Source organism: Hippoglossus hippoglossus, chromosome 23 (genome assembly GCF_009819705.1).
Source record: "Hippoglossus hippoglossus isolate fHipHip1 chromosome 23, fHipHip1.pri, whole genome shotgun sequence".
NCBI classification, from domain to species: domain Eukaryota; kingdom Metazoa; phylum Chordata; class Actinopteri; order Pleuronectiformes; family Pleuronectidae; genus Hippoglossus; species Hippoglossus hippoglossus.
Genome location: NC_047173.1, coordinates 9,366,364 through 9,386,497, shown reverse-complemented (window position 1 = coordinate 9,386,497; position 20,134 = coordinate 9,366,364). Strand labels below are relative to the sequence as shown.

At 43.2% G+C, this 20,134-nt stretch overlaps 1 protein-coding gene across 1 annotated transcript in view; it reads left to right on the top strand.

Moving 5' to 3' along the window:
* Positions 1-12,319: 12,319 nt before the first annotated feature.
* Positions 12,320-20,134, top strand: part of LOC117757692 (prickle-like protein 1) — a 28,113-nt gene continuing 20,298 nt past the window's right edge. Inside the window, exon 1 of the mRNA XM_034579066.1 lies at positions 12,320-12,548. The gene's annotated coding sequence lies outside the window, so the exon portion shown is untranslated. The remainder of the gene's footprint in view (positions 12,549-20,134) is intronic.

Below are 20,134 nucleotides of genomic sequence, written 5' to 3'. Positions count from 1 at the left end.
GTCCATTTATGACACGTACAAGTGAAGTGATTCAGAGCCAGATTACGAGGGTCTCCGGACTTGGCTCAGTCAGTGCTGCTTTCAATACTTCCGAGAGATGGATGAGAGACGACAAGAGGGGAGGGGGGGAGACAGAATGATAGATGGACCAGCCACAGAGGAGGCATACTCAGTGGACGTGAGCCAAGAGCCCTGTCTGCAGGGGCAACAGGGAGGGATCAGGTCCTCCTCTGGAGAGCTCCAGCCCCTCCTCATGACCCTGTACGTCCCACTTGTATCTCTCCCATTCCTCATATCCCCCCCCCCATTTTTCCTTCACTTTTTATATCTCTCCCCCTCCCCTGATATTCCTCCATCTGTCTCCGCTCTCCTCCCTCTCTGCTCAGCTCCTTCACAGAGGTGACGACAGAACTTCCCGGGCACGTGTTGCGCAGACGAACCTCCAGAGCCTCTAGACACACACCAACACACCAACACACACCAACACACACACACATGCTCAGCCGTGCCCAGACACAGGACACATGTTGAATGGATTCATTCAACATCCCCAGACCGACCTGGGCTGATAGAACATATAGTGAAGTCAGTAGCCAGTCAACATGTAATACAGAAAGATTCCTTCATGAGTTTCTGTCACATCCTATTGTCCCTGGATGTAGTGATGCATAAATACAAGTGTTCATATAGTAGAGTGGGCTTCAAACTAAAATCTAGACCAATTCCTATTCAACAAATCAACATTTTCTTCCCGTTTGGAGTCTGCTTGTTCTGCCAGTGTCTGCATGGGGTTTTCTCCAGCTTCCTCCCACAGTCCCAAGACATGCAGGGTGGGGTTTAGGTTCATATGAGACATATGTTTATGTACAAATGGGTTCTTCTTATGTACAAACGTTTTTTTCTTATATACAATTTTTGTTTTTACTTGCTCGTACAATCAGCCTGTGCCACTGCAATTTACTTATGATATTTCATACAAACCACTAAAGTGAAAAGGTGTATATAATGTACATACTCATGATATTTGTATTCTCTTGTCTATCTCATTCTGACCTGCCTAATGCTGTAACTACTGAATTTCCCCTGATGTGTGGATCAATAAAGTTTTATCTCATTTTATAAGCGGTATCGATAATGGATGGATAGATGTTCTCTTGCTGGGAATAAAATTTGGATTGACACCACGGTAATATCTTTCTCAGGCTTTTCTAACTTTGCAGAGCTTTTACAAAAAACACACCAGAGGAAAGAAAAACTGAAAAGCATAATATGTCTCCTTTAAATGATTACCAGTAAAAGCTATTTCGGCGATGGAAGCTCCCATAATGAAGCCAGGTAATGAACGCTAACACCATCATCTGGTTTTGAGCTTATTTCTACCTTCCTGATTTTTCATGATTAATGGAACTTGGAGAGTGAAGGACCCCATGTGTAAAGATGATCATGGAGATGAAGAAATAATACTCGTAGATGTTTTTTTCTTCTCTATCTGGATTATGTCTTGTAAGTGTGCTTTCTCTGGCAGTAAGCACCAGCAGATTCCGAGCATTAGATGTCGAAACCATCGCTTTGAACACCACACGGCCACTGGAAAAGGCCTGGGCTTCGAATACGTTCGCTGTCCTATAGAGCAGCAGATATCGGATATGCAAATACGTTTTAAACAGATTTGGAACGGATGGCAGTCTCTTGAGTAATTCATTCTGCTGAGTAAAAAGACATAAAGCAGAGAAGGATGCGTCAAACCAACTCAGTGAACTCTACGAATTAAATCAACATGATTTGGGGCAGGACTCCGTGAAATTGCCAGACACATCTTCGTTGCCAGAAAGTGTTTTGTTTCTTCTCAAAGAAAAATAATGGCCGCATTATCAGGCCGGAATCTGCGCTTGTTTTCTGTCTCGAAGCTCGTGGGAGCCTGAGTTTCTGCAGGACAGGGTTGACGTTAAGGGGCATAAGATGCACATTTCCCTGGGTGTACTTGATAGGAAGCCATAAAACACAACATTACATCACCACCGTAACTTTATCATAACCTATATGTTATGGGGGCCGGATCACTGTGTGTATACGTTCAGTGCATATATCATCTGAAACCAAACACAGCGAGGAGTTTCAGCGAGGGCGTACTGCTGAGAGCGCTCATTCGTACCTTGGAGAGAATGTCCGTGTGCCTGACATGTGTTTCTCGTTGGGGTTTCAATTGAGTTTCAATTGCCAATCCGAGCCAGGTTCTCACCTCCAAAGCCTCCGGGCTTATGTGCGAAGGGAGATGTGAGACAAATTTGAGAAATAGATTCTTCTCGTGTTGCAGGGGCCGCTCGACGCCAAGTGGAGAAGTGTAATGGTTCGGACCACATACCTGAATGAATGACAGCAAACTTGTGGAACATTTTGTGAGATACACTTGTCAGCAGTGAATATAAAGCTTTGAATAAATGGAAAGCTAATGCAGGCAGCAGGTTAGCTTAGCACAGGGTAAACCATTGGGTGCACCTTCAGAGGCTGAGAAAAGTCCATGCACCCCCACCCCACAATTTGTATCAGTCATTCGTAATAATTCAGGGAAGAAACTTGTAAAAAAGAATCCAAGTAGTATTATTTTTTAGTATCATTTAGTAATATTTTCCTGTTGTTTTGAAAGCATCTGCCTGCACAATCCCCAACTGTGTTCTTCATATGTGCAGCATCAACAAAGCCCCCAGAAAGTTTTCTAAAAAGCTGTATTTCCCAAAATATAAACTTTCGTTCACATCAAGCGAGCCATTCCAAAAGACAACTACTCTTGAGCCACGACTAATATCGCAACATTAATACAAATAATGTCAAATTTGCAACTTGGACAAAATGATAGTATTGACTCCAAGCAGATAACAAATAGTTTTATAAAGTGGTTTATACTCAAACACTTCATCTGCAAGAGGAAGACACCAAGTCCTCTGGGACATCTCAGTTAAGGAACCTTCAAGAGAACATTTTTCAGAGAGTATTTTCCCAATATTTTATCTGTCTTTGACAAGCTGTGGTCTGAAGGGAGGCTTTGACGTTTTTGGCTCCACATGTAACAGCGGCAGGAAAATTCATTTCTGGACTGTCAAAGACATTTGTTCTCTGTGGCCTCCCAAGGCGAGAGTGCAGGCCGAGGTCTTTCCTTTCCTTTCCTTTCCTTGATCCTTCATTCTCCTCTCCTTTGCTTTCACCCTCCCTCTGATCTCCACTCCTGCTCTTGGTTGACATACCCCCTGGATTTTGTATGTGTGTGTCCCTACGTGTGTGTGTGTGTGTTGAGAGAAATTCCTCAGTATGGTCCAGGAGCTCCGTGTTGTCACACACTTCCTCCCTGGGGCCGAAACCCCGAGGAGGAGGAGGAGGAGGAGGAGGGAGTTTGCTTGCTATTTCAAATATTTTCAAAAAATGTACAAAAAGTTGGACGGGTTTAGGCGAAACCTTTGTTCATGCAGAAGACATAAAATTCAACAAGAACTTCTGGTGAGCTTGTATAGTTGATGAATGTTAAAGATGTCAGGCAGCTTTCTTTATTAGACTGAAACATACCATTAAGGCCCCCCCACCTCCACCCCATGTCGTTCTATCTACGTGTGTGTGTGTGTGTGTGTGTGTGTGTGTGTGTGTGTGTGCGCGCATCGTGCCTAAATGCCCGATGTTTGCTTTTTAGCTTGCCTCAGTAAGCTCTCAGCCAAAAGGCTCATTTGTTTAACCCCCACTCACTCGCAGACCCACAGAGTCGAGTTTGTGTTCGTATGCGCTCCTTCTCGTAAACTGTGTTGAAACAAATAAATGACACAGAAATGAGTTTGCATTTGAAACGGCTATCATTCACTCATTCACTCCTCATAGCAAACACGCTTCACATTCAATCTACCTAAAGTTTAGTTTTGGAAAAGCCCAAATGACCAAGTGACTGAATTACATGATGTCAGATTATGATTAGAGTTGGAGGCTACACAGCTTTTAATGAAACCAACGTTGCATCCGTTTTAAATGCACTCCTTTGTTTTACAGCTTTGGAGTTGATCATGTTTGGTGGTCTTTGGGTCAACAAAGGCTTAAAGATTACACAGTGTCGTATAAGACAGGTTGAGCATTAACTCAGAGAATGAGGTACTCACTTTAAGATCTATATACAGAGGAGTTAATGGCTAGACCTATATATGGTCACAGGTTTGATCCAGGCAGAAGCATGACTCATCGGAGGTAGATGGCAGATATGAACCTGCCATTTGGTGCCGATATCAGGCGGCATTTTCCTCTCCTCCCGCTTCCTGTTTTAAAATACCCTCCACACTGATCAACAACCTCCGAGCTAGCAACCGACACAATGGGAGTGGCAAGTTTTGACGAAGGTTTAGATCGTGCAATCACATGTTTGACATACATCTTTTGTGGCACTTTCTTTCTGAAGAATCCGCCGTTGTAATGACAGAGATCACCTCCACATGTGCAAATGTTCCATCAAAACAAGTTCCCTCCCCCCAACACTATGTGACAGGGGCCCCGTGTTGCTGCAAACTTGGCTTAGCTCCGCCTAAGCCGATTGTGATTGGTTTGAAGAAATAGGGACAAGAGTTTTTTTCCACCCTTTGCTGAATGATAATGGGTGAAGCCACAGCATTGTGCAGCCCAACATAGAGCTTTAGAGATACTGTAGGTCAGGCCATGGGAGACTAGGCAAGGGACATTTAGCCAAATATTGCTTTCTTGTATTATATTTTTTTTGGTAGAATACAATTCAAGTTTTAACACTTTGGAAACTTACCCAGATAATCACTGAATAGATCAATAAATGTACTTTCACATATTTAAAGTCCATGTGTTGACACTTTGGAATTGGGCATTATTCATAAAAGAAGATAATACACAATAACTGTGTATGATATTTGACTTACACAGAGCGCCTGTTTAGTCAATCACCATCAACGTTTACTGACATAGCTGATTCTTCAGCCACTACTGGACATTTCACCATATGTGAGGATCCAAAGCCTAAATCTTGAGTTACAGGACGAACAATGCTGCTGCTGCTGAGTTTGGGATTTCAATGCCTCGCAGTACAGTCCTGAGGGGGAAACTGCACTTCACTAACACAGTCTTACATTATAGATGTGGTTGGTTGGTTGGTTTGTGTGTGTTGGTTTTTGTGCTTGCTCGTGTGTTTGTTTGCTAGTTGGTTGGTTGGTGGGTGTGTTGGGTTGGTAGGTTGAACAAACAATAGGTAAAGTATTTACCCACTTAAGGTTTACAAAGTGGAACAAATGGAACACAATCAATGACAGTGGTATAAATGTGGATTATGATGGTATAACCAACAGCTTTGCCAATCACAAATTTGCCTTGACAAGGAAAAAAGGACAAAAGTAGGAAATCCATGAAATAATAACAGTAATAAATATTAACTATCTAATTCTTGTTTTTGCAGCAGATTATTTGTCCCATGAAACTTTGATCCAAAACCAGATGTTTAACAGCAATCTCAAATGTATCTATTAATTTGCATTAAAATGTTGCAGACATATTCAACATGTATGCCGCCTTTCCTAAGGGGCTGCCATTAAATCCCTCATGTAAGTCAAGTGTGGGTCTCTTGGCCTGGCGGTGACTTGACACGTTCAGTAATTGTGTTCAGGAGTGGGGATGCAGCGGTGGTCTGCAGGCGGCAACATGGTGACTTCCATCTATTCAAGCTGAGCTCGACGACCACCTGACCTAATATGGTCAAACACTCGAGAGTTAAAGCACCGGGCTCTCAGGGGTTCAAGTCCCTGACGAAGTGCTCAGGTATGCCAGGTATGGTAACTGAGCTGCTGGAGGTCCTGTGCAGGGTGGTAGTGTGTGTGTGTGTGTGTGTGTGTGTGTGTGTGTGTGTGTGTGTGTGTGTGTGTGTGTGTGTGTGTGTTAGGACTAGGTGTGCCCTGAGCAGTGAACAGTACATCCACTCAGTGGGATTAACATTTAACCAGTGCGCACATTTACTGTTACACACCTGTCTGCAATAACACCACACCAGTGAGTCAGGAAGCTGTAAGTTTCTGTATGTGTACGTGTGCGTGTGCATGTGCGTATGTGTGTCCCTGCAGGGGGGAACCAACTGTTGATCTACTTCATTCAACAATTACCACTCAGAGGTGGCAGGAATTCCAGAAATGAGGAAAGACTGTTCCAGTCCTTCCACTCGGAGCCTTTTCCTCTCATAAAAATACCTGAATTAGTTTAATTAGTCGGCTAAGCCGTTCTCGTGTCATACCCGGTCTCACCCTGGAAAGTCCACTTGTCATATTGAGTTATGTGCTCCTGCTTAAAAATTAATTATTTGGGGCATGCAGGCAGGTTATAGGTGCTGGGCTTAGTGACACCTGGACAGGACACTGGGCTTTATACAGGAAACGTACTGTTTGTAAAAATGTTAGTTATTTTAGAATAAGACATTTTTATCATCACTTTTATTTCTTTGGTTTTTTTGCTAAGAGTCAAATGAGCAGGTTGATACCACTCTCTTGTCCGTCCAGTCAATTGAAGCAACTGCTAACAGCTGCTTAATTCCGCTGTTTTCTGCAAATGTCCCCTTAATGGGAATAATAAAGGATTATCTTATCAGCTGATCAATTTATAAAGGGAAACAGCTATTCTAGCTCTGTCTATACCAGCTACCACCAGGGTAAAAAGCTAAATACTTTTTGGGAAATACTTCAAAATACAAAAGTCTTTTCTCTACTCCAGAAAAAAAATCTCCCGAAAAATACATTTTAGCCTTGTATAGTATGTGGTCACAATAGAATTCGAAAAATGTCCTTGTTTAGCCAAGGGAGATCCTTCCAGTAAGTGTAACCGAAGCTCGGGTGAACTGCATCTGATGACAGCGTAGTGATAACAGTGCACCCCTCCCCACAATCCCCCCGTCCCGTTCTGCCTGTGGTTACAACAGAGATGACACAGGTAGATAGACAAATGAGGGGGGGGGGACAGACAACATAGATTACAGGTAGATAAACGTGATGAGTGACAGCCACTGACCAGACGTGCATGGAGCTGTTGTGAAATCCTCTTATCTGGATTTCTAAAAAAAACATTTGCTTTTGTCTTAGGAGAAAAGACTTTTGTTTTCAGTGAGACAGACGAAGAGGATGATTCAGTTCTCTGTCTCCTCCAGATGATGTTTTGTGGACGAGCGGACCACTACGAAACGCAGCCCAGACTCGACTCCCACACCGTGATTGACAGTTTTCCTTTAGGCCAAAATCTGGAACCACTTACCTCATTCTGAGAGGGGGTTGGAGGTTTTAGAGATGGGTTATACAGGGTCAAAGTGAGGAGGGGCCTGGTGGGTAATGAAACAGATTTTTTCCCTGCATATTGCTTAAAGATATCAAACTATTTTACCAGCGATCTGAATTGTAAATGGTATTCCAGGCTTTTTATTGCCAAATATCTGGATTTGAAGCTATTTGTCGGTCCAGCTCAACTTATCTCCTCCGTCCGACAGTTTAACAGGGTTAAATGTCACTTAAATGCAAAATTCATTAGTCAAGATTACGACACACTCTGAGGTTATCCAGTTTTTCTAATGACTGGATATCACCTTTCAGACCAGGCCTCAAATCATAAGCCGTGTTTTTAAGTTTTCGCTCTCACTGCTGTCAAATATATTATCTCCCGGACCCAGTTAACGTTTCCACATTAAAGTTAATCACCAAACATGTGCAGAGAAGAAAGAAAAATCATAACTTATATTTCCCGAACCAATAAATACCTGGGAATGCTAACCAGGCCACTTCAGGACAGCAGAGCCTTGAGCTCAGGTGAGATGCTTTTCCAACAACCAGATCAGCTGATAGGGAGATAGTGGTCTAAGCCATTCATCGCTCGTGTTATTTAAACTGCCGCCACAAAGCGCGCAGTCCCACATCAATCTGGATTGTTTTCAAAGCAGTGTTCCAGAAAGAAAAGGAGAAGAGGAGGAGAAATGGCAGAGATAAAGGACAGGATCAGAGACGAACAATGTGCTGCGCCCCAGCTCCGACACTTTTCATCCACCGTGCCGTATTTCCACGCACCAGAAGGTGACAGGGGCCAGGATTTACCGACCCAGAGGGCCCCCTCCTCTTTTGTGCTCTCCACGCTGCGCTGATCCTCGCTTCCTCTCTGGCCGCATGTGTAGACCTATAGGTTTACCTTTTTATACCCGCTCCCTGTGTCTGCTGTAAATAGGCTTAATGTTACAGATGACTGTGTGCGAGCACAAAGAGCCGGGGCCAAGCACAAAGGCCGACTCTATTTTGCGTGGAGGCGATGGGAACAGGTGGAAAGAGAACGACAGGGACACTGAAGATGATCCGATTTCCCGTTAGAAGGTTCAGCAGCTATGTGTGTTATTCAGGTGGGTTGATGCATATGAATGTGACTGTAACAGGTGGAGACAAAAGCTGCTCAGTCAAACAGGTGAAAGTGTTTTTGCACTTTTTCTTAGCACAAATGAAACAAAAACTGTAGAAACTATAGCATTGCACATTCTTTATGTCTGGTGAGCTAGAGCCACGTTACGATGACAGGAACTTTCCCCCAGAACAAGGAACATTTGCAGGAACTACTTGAGTTTTTGAGTCTCCACCGCACAGACCAGGGTCTACAACTGTTGACTTGTGTAATTCCATTTTTAAAAAAAATGTTCATCGCCAATGATGGTGAACACATAAACTCCCATGATCCTGTAGTGGAAAATTCAACTGACCAGTGTCTAAGGTATTGGAAATCCCCCTGACCAGGTGTCTCACTGCTGTGATACTGTCTACCTGACAGGATGGAACCCTTACTTGGTGGTGTCTCACTGCTATGACCTTGATCAACAGGGTGCATGCCCTTATTTGGTGATGTTTTTCTTCCAACTGCTACAGCGGACGGACAGACACAGATGATCTCATGTCTTTCATATTATGTTTTATGAAACGCCTCTTTGTATAAGTTCTGGCTTTTGTGAACTTGCGGCCAGTTCCATTTTGAGCACCCGTGCTTGTTGTGTAACCTCTGCAGAGTTTACTATTATAAAGACTCAAAGGCAACTCCAGTCTGAGAATTTCATTATTTCAAATCTCAAGATGAATTTCCATCACAAACTCATGCAGCTTGTCGACATCACCGTCAAAGTTTTTTCTTATTTTTTTTATTGAGACATCCCTAGTGGCCAAAGTTATTTATTGTACATTTAAGTTCTAGGTAAATCTTTTTCACTCCAAAAATGTCCCTGCTCAGGGGGTATAACTTTATGAAAGTATCAGAACCTTTAGGATGGCTAAATGTACCTGATTTGTTTTAGTGTTTTATTTCAGCTGCCATTTTCTAAAAACCTGTAGCTGCGTGTGCAATGTTTTTCCTGTTGTTCTTCGACATATCGACAATTTGGAGCCGCAGAAGAAAGCCTGTGACGGATGGACCGACGATGAAATCCAGGCCCTGATGAGTATTTTTCCTGAGGAGGATTATTCAGGGGGAATTGGAAACAGCGGTGTGTAGTGATAAAGTTTATTATTTGAAGATATCCTGTAAGTATGAACTGAAGCGTACTCTCCTGCTGACTAACAGCGCAAATGCCTCTGGATAAGAGCATAGCTGCAAAGACGAGAGTGTGTAATGCAGGTTGTAAATCAAGCTGTCAGAGCAGCAGCCAGCAGGGTGAACGAGGGCGTCCGTGGGTCCCTCGCTGTGTGGGCTGGCTGGCTGGCAGGGACAATAAGCCATACTGTTTGACCTGCTCGATCTGTCCCACTGCCAGGTTCACGGACATTCAAACGAGCTCTCTTCCCTCCCCTGACTTCACAGCCCAGGCTGAAAATTCAATCCGAGCACTCTGCCCCACAAATCAGGGACTTGCCGCATTTTGAAACCTTATATTTCTGGAGACAAATCCACGTCTGTGTCGAGAAGAGTTCAACATTTGACGGGCAAGAACGAAATAGTGGAATGGGTTAGGTGTTTGGTTTTTGTTTGTGTTGCCAGGGGGAGTCTTCTTTCAAACTATGACACCAACTTTGTGATAGGTTGTGTGCTTGCTCCCGATTGGGTCTTCAGATTGACCCTCATCTCTTCATCCTGATCATGCTTTTAACATGGAGCTCTATTACTATTACATTATTTTCAGACATGAAAATTGGGTACAGACTTTTTCTGGAGTTTGCCTTCCACATGTGAAGAATTCAGCAGGGACATTTCTGAAACATTCAGCCAAGGGGTGGCACTTGGATAGATCACGCATGGGGCAGGACAAGTGTTATAAATTCCGATGTGGAAAGCACAGCGTCGGAGCAGTGAGGCATCACCAAAAGTTCTCGAATATCATTCAGTTTCAGAATCTCGTTTCATTTCAGGGAACCGTCTATACTGATGCTCTTACGGAATATGGTGGATGTGGTGAAGATGACTCTTTAGCCTCTTCCTGTCATACCCAAAAATTGCTGTACTGTAAAAGAAATCTATATTTTTATCAGCCATCAACACTAGCGGGTGGGGGAATGAAGGGGTTAACATCAGTAGCTTGTTGTTGAAGATAAACCTCTGTCATTCGCTTTCAGAGAAAGCAGCAGGCGAGCGTCTGACACTCGCTCAATTGCACACTGATTAATGACCCATTGAGTCTGCGAGTAGAAAGGAAGCCGCTCTGGATTATTGAAATACTGGACATAGCTACACAGGTTCATGTGTCAGGCAGCGCTTGGAATAACACACTGTGCAGTAAATAACACCTTCACACATCCTGACCAAGTGTCAAGTTTGGAGTTTCAGCACGGAGGCTACTGTGTGTGGCGCACGCCTGCATCCACGCATGTCACACATGCCACAAAGAGGAGCGTTCACCCACCACCTTCATAACCTTCATAAATCAGATGAAACGGCCCATGTAAAAACCCTTGTGTATAATTTATAAAGAAGAGGTGAACCCAAAGGACATTTTATGGCGTATAATTACTGCTGTATTGTGATGGGTGTCTCAGTGGCACAGTCCCTGATGAGTTTACAGTCACTTTATTATACTGACTGGTATTTTTAACACAGATTCTGATGAGAGTGCATATCTTTTGGAGGTAGTACACCATGTATTCTCGTCAGGGGTGGATCCAGGGGCAGGGCCATGGGGGGGCACTGGCCCCAGATGGAATCTTAATGGTACCCTGAAGTGCCCCTGTCCTGTCAGTAGTCACTTACAATACAAACTAAAATATGACAATTTGTTGATGATTCTTATATTTCCCAAGCTTTTTTGAAGTACACAATGCACTTGAACAAGGAGCAATTTTCAAAATACATTAAATTATGTGTGGCTTTGTTCAAGAGCTATAGAGCTAAACAACATGGTTCAGGAAGTAAAAAAGCCCATTCTTCTTCTGAATAGAGATTTTGATCATCAGACACAATATTTGAACCATCCATGGTAGACTTAGCATAAGCTATGAGATTGTGAAATAATGCTCCCTTAGAAGTCACCAGTTACATGATATGAACTGCGCTTTAAGAAAAACATGTTTGTCGAGGGGAAATACCACACTGCCGACAATCCACGGGTGTAGTAGGGACGTCTCTGATTGGTGGAGATCGCTGATACCATGGAAATGTTCATCACTACCACAGAAATGATGTCGGCCATGATTAAATCATTCAGCGTAACCACACTTTCACTCTACTAACACTATATGAAACGCTGTACACATACATGGAAGAAAAAAACTACACTGCAACACTTCATTGACTCCAAGGTTTAAATTCAAGAGGAAATCGTTAGAAAGGGATTGTTCACAATGGTTTATGGGATGTTTAGTTCCTTCACTCTTAAAATAAGGATGTACACAGTCTTGCAACTTTGTCTTTTTTTTGGTCGGCCTCATTCCACGCTTAAAGCTCTTTTAATTAGGATTTTATGAAACGTCAATGGAGAGAAAATAATGGGAAACTTACTTCTGGAAACCAGAAACGTTGTTAGAGTGGGTGGCGACTGTTGCGCTCTATAAAACTAACAGCAAATTACTTAAATGTGCACCTTACTGAATCAGGAATTGGGCATGGATGTTGGACTCGGCCCTAAATTGTGGGCCCCTTTATGACCCCTGATTTAGAAAGATCCTAGATCAGCCACTGCTTTTTAGTCATGCCTCCATAAAACTCACGGGGTGGATGTATATAAAATTCACTGTAGTGAGCAGAGGGGGAGGCCTGTGTGTGTGTATGTGTGTAGGGGAGGGAGGGAGTGAGGGGGGGGGCGACTTTGAGTTTAAGCCAATAGGCGCACAGCAGCGCTAATGTCATTTCTACGACGCTTTAACTTGGTGCCAGAGCTGCGCAGCGCTCAGCCCTGGTGTTCGTCTCATCGCTGCGTGTGTGTGTGTGTGTCCGCGATCATGCACTGAAATCACTCCTGTACATCCAGTGAGGTGCGTGTTGTGTTTGCTGGATGTCTCTTCCTCCACCACCGCTACAGTCGTGATACTATTTTTGGATAAACGGAATTATTCGATTATCCGACTCCTGGATCAAGTTGTGTCCTCTGAGAGGTGAGTGCTCCGGGTTTGGCACAGGGCTGCTCCTCTTGTTTTCTGTAGAAATGTTCCAACCTTGCGCTTAAACTGCATGAAGCTGTTTGTGTCTTATACATTTGTGATTTAGAAAAGAAAAACTTTGTGTAGAGAGGCTTGTTTGCCTGAATCTTTTTTTGGAATATTCCTGCGTCAGAAAAGGGAAATAGTTCGTCTCTCCACGAGTTTAAGGGCAGACACAGGGAAACGAGAAGGAGAGAGGTGGTTGAGACTCGATGACACGTTTTCCCTGAAGGAGAAGAGTGAAAAAAAGGGAATCTGTGGCTGCGTCCGGGGGGAATGTGTGTGCGCGCTCTTGTGCGTAAAGACGCACTTAATGGGGGGTTGCATTTTGGTCTCCAGATGTGTGGACTCAGCTGTTGCTTGTCACTCAGGTGGTCCCCCCTCTCTCTCTCTCTCTGTCTCTCTCTCTCTCTCTCTCTCTCTCTCTCTCTCTCTCTCTCTCTCTCTCTCTCTCTCTCTCTCTTTTACGAGCTCCTCAGAATCACATCAGCGTTGACAGACCACAGCCCCAGATCCACAGAAAACATTACAGAGTGAAGCCACACAGAAGTAAAGCGTTTTCTCATATTCAAATCACACTGAAGAATTAAATCCACATTTAAAACAGGTGTAACTTGCTTTTTTCTTCAGTTGCACGCATTGTATTGGCCTCTTTGTGCACAAGTAGTTTGTAAATGAGTTTTTAAAAAGGCCCAAGAAGAATGTTTGAGCACTGATCATGAGCCCTGTACATCATGACGTGTTTTACAGTGCAGTATGATCTGTACTGAAGCCAGTGGTGGCACCTAGCGGTTGGGGAGGTTGGTGGAGATGCTGCAGTGAGTGAGAGCTGCAGCCTTTGGGATCTTCTTGTGTTTTTGCATTGGTGGAAGTTCATGATTTTTTTTTTTTTGTGCAAATACTCAAAAGCATCCTAGGTGAGAGTTATTTAAAACAAATAAATAATAAATCTTTAGCTTTGTTAACAACATTTTATTCAATCTAATCTGGAGCTCAAACTAAACATGTCTATGCTGAGGATGTATTAAAGCACCCTGTGCCAGCAATCAAAGACTGCCGGGCAGTTTTTGCTGATCCAGGATCAGTGCAGCCAAGGATCAGGTGACATGAGGTGTGTTCCCCCTCTGTGGGAGGCCAGACTGTGCTGGGGGTATACATGCTGCAATGCTAAGCCTTTGTTAATGAGTACATATCTGTGTGTGTGTGTGTCTGTGTGTGGTACCGAGTGGAAGTGCTTATGTTACTTTGCGTACACACATTTGTGTTCTTTAGTGCATCTGCATTTCTGACTCTGCTTGTGGTCATGCATTTGTGTGTGTGTGTGTGTGTGTGTGTGATAGGTGTTTGGGCTCAGGAGTTAAGCTGCTGTTAATTGGTCAGCCATTTGGACCACAAGGGAGAATCAAGTCAGGCAGTAGCTGAGGTGATCGGTATGTTTGACGTCTACGTGATAGATTCTGTGCTTCTAATTCAGAAGCTGCATATTTTACACGTCAACAGTAACACGTGTGCAACAGTATTAAATTAAAGAAATTGTTCAACGTGAACTTTTTATATAGAAGAACATTGATGCCACTCTTGTGTCTGTAAATTAACAATGAAGGTAGAGGTAGCTGCTGCTTAGCTTATTTTATATACTCCAGACATTTTCCAGAAATTGTTCTTAAGGGCCGTATGTGAAAACGCAAATGTCCTGACAGGCAGGTGCAGTGTAAAATTTAGCAGACAGCCCTGCCAACATGACTGATACCGAATTTTGATGTCCGCAGCTGAATTTACCCATCATGTCCTGCGTCCTGCATGTTCAGATTTTCGGGGGGTTACTGGCAGAACAAATGCGAACCAGGGTATAAAGTTAGATTCTCTGTTTAAACACGTCAAAGTGAAAATGCTTTGGCTGATGACGCAGATCTTGAAGAGACGACCTTTCAGGTTTCTGGACTGGACATGTAGCGTCACAGAATTATGAGTCTGGCTTTGGTAGAAGAAGAGGATGATGGATCATGACTTTCTGCTTCATTTCTTTCTTTTTTTGTTTATGGTTGATTTCTAAACCAACAGACACATTTTTCGCTATCTTTTCGATGACACATCTTCGTGCTTTCTCATGTGCAGCCCAGATTCTCATCCTCCAGCGGGGGTTTGAGTGCCAGAGAGGAAATCCAGCCTGGAGATTGTTTTGATATTGTTGGACTCTCTCCTGGAAAACCTTTTTTCTGCTTCAGCGACCAACGGTGCTCTAGATTTAGAGCCTCTGGCCTCGCCACTTAAACACCTCATATGATCACTGCAGTGAAACTGTTGTTGAAGACTCAATCCAAAAAGGAGATTAACAGGATTTAAAATAGCACGAAGACTAATTTTGCAACTTCTTAATGGGAAGCTTAAATCCTGGTTTGCTAAATGTAATGGCTCTGTCCCCCTCAATAATTAATACACAGCAGGGGTGTCTCTAGGGATGGGGCCAGGGGGCACTGGCCCTAGCTGAAATCTGATTAACTCCTGAAGTGCCCCAGTCCTCTGTTTAATTTGTTCGTAAATTTTGACAATTAGATGTGTGGCTTTGAATCAAAGCTATAGAGGAATGTGTTAATGTGAACCTTACTGAATCAAGACGTACACATTGATGTTGGACATATAATTGGGCCCTTTGTAAACTATGGCCCCTTTATGGCCCTTCATACAGAAAACTCCACGACCTGCCACTGATTTACAGTGTTTTGGAGCATTTTCACAAATTTACAGTCCATAAAATTATAACCAGAAACTAATGGTGTATACATGTGGGATTGTTTGCTGCTGGCTGATTCTGGATCAGTGGGAGTCCTGCAGTATTTGCAGATATCTTGTGTTTGAGTTGGAGCAAAGATTTGGCAGCAGAATAAATAAATGGAACTAATAAGAAACATAAACATTAATGTGACATTTATGTATGTGTGTGTGTGTGTGTGTAAAAACAGAAAGCGTGAGGCCTCCATCCAAGTCAACACTGTTATGTCTGTACGGCTCAGACCAGCATGTGCACACACAGGCAAGTTTGTGCTGTCAAACTGGAATAAATCGAGTGTGGGGTTGCGCGAGTGGTTCCAAACCATAGGAAACACACCCTCACACACACACATTTGCTTGCCAAGCAGCCATCCCCTGTAGTTGTGTGTGTGTGAGGGGCCAAACAGTGAAGTGCCAGTCGCTTAACAGAAGAATCAGTGCACAATGAAAAACAGAACGTTTTCTTGGAAGAACAGAAATATAATAATTATAGTTTTAGACTGGAACCACCCGGTTCTACAGGCTATCAGGTGCATCATCCAAATCCTTATTCATTAGTTTATATAATTAGGATACAAACACTAGGTATATACAAAAATATAGGAGCAAACCTTTGTTTTTCCTCTTCCCCCCATTCATTAAAACAGAATAAGTCAAACATGTATATACACACACACATATACTGTACACAATCAAATTGTGAAGTAATAAAATATAAAAAATATAAAACAACGTTACAGACAAAATAAAAATAAACTTTATTTATATAGCACCTTTATGAACAGAGTAATGAATCAAGAGGTTAATTAATAATGAAAATAATCATTAGCTGCAGCCCTGCATTGAAATAGTTTTGGCTTTTTCACTACGTGTCAAGGTAAAGTGAGTTTTTTGGTCATGTGATTTATTTTTGAAAGAAATATTGCTCTATAAATGGTGAAAGAGAAGCTTATATTGCTTATAAATGTGTGTTGGCTCACAGTAACCACAAACCATCGCTGTGCCGAGGGGGTGAAGGGTGCAGTGTGTGAATGTGTGTGTGTGTGTTCGGGGACGGGGCGGCGGCGGGGGGGGCAGACCCTTGATGTGCGAACGCTAATCGTGATCCTTGAGCTCATTGAGTGGTTTCAGAGCGAAGCCTGCGGGCCGCACTGGCTCCACAAGCCTGGTATTATGGTCAGCTTGTGGGGAGGAAAAGTAATACAGGGCTTAGGCAGACTATCAGACACTGAGTAATGGACTCTGGGAGGGAGCTGCACTCCTGTTTCTGTGTCAAAACTTGCCGCTGAAATCAAGTCGCCCGCAGCACTCTGCGAAGCGATGCAAAGAGCGAGGTGTTGTTGAAAGTTCCCGACTCGTGCCTGCAAGTGAGAGTCAATTTGGCACCAACTTAATTACCCATACACACAGCTCTATTTGATGATGAATACAGCCACACACATACACACACACATCTGCCCAGACACTGCCAGTCGCCAGCCACGGTAGCTATGGAGACATTAAAGGCGACGATTATTAGATGATAATAATTAAAAGGCTTTAAAGCTCAAGGAAAGGTAAACAGTATAGATAGAAGCACGGCAGTCTCGTATAGGAAGACAGGAACAACCACATAATTACTCCCAGTCAAATGACCACCCTGAGGCGCAACACAAATGATAGCCTTCAGTTTTGTTTTTGATTGGGTAAAACATAAAAGGTCTCCATAACAGATTTGGGGTTTTTCTCGGGTTCTACATCACTCAGATTATTGCCGGAGTGATGTGAAAACCTTCGACGTCCACTTCTCGTGATTGTGTTTCACAGTTTAGCTGCTTTCAGATATGCACTGAAGTCTGGAGGTTTTCCAGAAATTTTCCAGAGGGGTTTTATCTGAGAATGCCAATGTCCGGGTCAGCTGCTCTGGGCATTTCCTAGAACCTTTCCTCCCAAGTAAAATGTCCAGAAAATGTCAGAGTGAGAAAACAGCAGGAAGATTTTGCGAGCGAGGGGGCTGGTATCTGTGTGCTGCAAACCAAAAACGTGATTTCCGCAGTGGAATTATTGTCATGTCCAGCTTCCTGCATGTTCCGGACATTTTCCATGTCTGAAAACGTCTTTTACTGTTTGGTGGGTTCATGTTTTCTCTCCCACCCTTTTCTAAACCGATGAGAGAGCATTATAATGCATCCTTTGCACCGGTACCAAAAAAAAAGAATCTTTCTGTTGATAGTGAAAAGCTGACATTTTTATGGCATGCAATCGTGAGTGTGATCGAAACACAGCCCCGTTCCATGAAAACAGTTTAACTTGCAGCCGTTTGTATCATATAAACATTTTGAAAAATGTCCCTTTAAAACGTAAGCAACGTTTACTCATTTTGACAGAAAGCAGTTATCGAGCCATCATGGGGGGAAATATAACTTCATTTAAAGAGCGATAAAACTGCAATTGTTCATAAATACTCCAAAGTGAATGTATGTAGGGGGAACTTCTTTATGTGCGAGTCTGGGATCAGGATCTTCGATGCATGCCTCAGGAAAACATGACTTGGCTTCAGTCCTCCCGTCTTAAATTGGTCTCATGTGGTCTCATGTGTTGGACATTGTGTTCCGGAGGCTGAGACCAACTCCTGAGCCGAACGTCTCAACTCTAATCAGAGACAGTCTTCTCCTTTCCCTTCCTTTCCCTTCCTTTAACCAGCCTCCCTTCTTTATCCCTTTTTTAAACTGAGATCCCGCTATGATGCCGTGAAGAAGACCTCTCATTATTTCGGTTTGCTTGTTCACACTGGAGCAAAGCTGGAATTAATGCTGGTGATGTTAGATAGTGTGCCGGCTTTCTGGAATCAGAGGCGCGATGTGTAACACAACACCGTCGGCTTCTGATCTGCCATGCCAAGCTCTCTTGTACATAATGACGTGTTTTACAGTGCAGTATGATCTGTACAGTCCAGCTCTACGCTGCCGGCGTAGAGCTGGAACAATGCGACATCCATTCACTGGTTGTACCTTTTGTACAGAACGGCGAGGCAGAATAAAGGCCCAACGTTACAGCTTTGAACAGGTTGTATAAAGGGTCTTCTTTTGCCGTTTCACCTCACATGGCACAGGATGCTCTCATAAATCTGTCACTGTCAGTCTGCTTATTAAAACAGAAGCAGATGAGGCAGAGATTATTTTTTTTAGCTTTGTGAAAATATAGGTTGCACTATTTGAAAAGGAAATATCTACACTGAAACGTATATTTAAACTTTCCCCAAAACCTTGGCTGCTGGGTGGTCGTCTGTCTCCGCAGAGGTCTCTGAGGGACATGCCCTATCTGTCACTGTATCTGCGTGTTGTCCCAGAGGAACACCAGGCTCTTAATCCATCCAGGGGGGGAAATGGCTCCAGCCAATCTGATGCCAAACCGGAGTCAGGAAATTGGCTGTTATGATAAACACTGTATAAGTGAGGTTGGGGGGAATTACAGGATTTTCACCAAATTCGCTAAAAGTTGCACATTCACTCGTGCTTGAGAACTCACATGAGTCGTGTTCTCAGTAGAAATTTGTCATTGAAGTTGCAATAATCAATATTTTTAGAGTTAAAGTAGATGAAATGACTAATATCATTCAAGCCGAATCAATCAGTAACATAAATGGGCCTTTTTTCATCAAGTTTAATGAATGATTCTATGGGAAAATAGATAAAAATGTAAAACTCCATATCTCGGTATGTTAAAGTGGAAAAAAGATCCTGGATTAACCTCTTTGTGTGGAAATCTGTGTTGTAGTTTTACTTAACGTTGTTCTCAAACAAACAAATGGAAAGGGGAGAACACAACCTCCTTGGCAGAGGTAGCTAATATTTTCCAAGTGGCCAAAACTCAACTCCAAATGAAAGTTAATGTTGTGTTGTATGTCTTTGATGTGTAAATTTGTAATATCAGCTTGAAAAGGCAATAATATGTCAGTGGTTATTATGCTCAAACCAGACGTTCCTGGACGGTAAACGTCTCCTCAAAGGGAAACCTGCACTTTCTTACAAGAGGTATACCATCTTTTAATAATCTTTTCCTCCTTAAACAAGCTTCCGACTTGTGGCGAGTAATCAAGCGGCGGCGTATCCCTCAGCCAGGACGACTTCATCTCCCTGAGAGGGAGGATGTAACAGATACGCACCACAGTGATTAGCTGATGAAAGCTCGGGGCTTCCCGAGTGCTCTTTGCAAAACCAATACAAACAGTGATTTGACTGTTGTATGGGTTTCAGGGCTGTGAGATTCATCCATTCCTGTTTTTTTCCCCTGCCTGTGAAAGTGAGCTTAAATTGCCACTTGCATTAATGAGCTAGTAAATAAATGTCTTTTGTGTTTACTCTAATGACCTCGAAAGCCAGACAGTAAACCGGGGGGGCTTAAGCGTTCATTATCTCTAACCAGCCACCCGTGAAATCCAACATGTGCGGGGGTATGTTTGTGTGTTTTCATCGAATCGCACATGTTTTTGTTTATTCAACACTGCATATGTCTTTTTAGGAGTGTGTGAATGGGAGTGCGCTCCCATCAGAGAAGAAAACTCTCAAGAATCCCCCTCAGGGATGCTCAGACATCTGGTTGTGGACGGGCAGCTTATATCGCCGAGTAATATGTCCAGTTAAGCCCCTCGAGAGCCGCCGCCATGCACATCATTACAACCCTCCTCCAGCTTTGCCTGGAACTTCACTGAAACCCTATCGTTTGGTTCAGAGGGGTATAAATATACCGTATATCCTTTTTTATACTACTTCCTCCCCGGGTCCGTCTCCCAT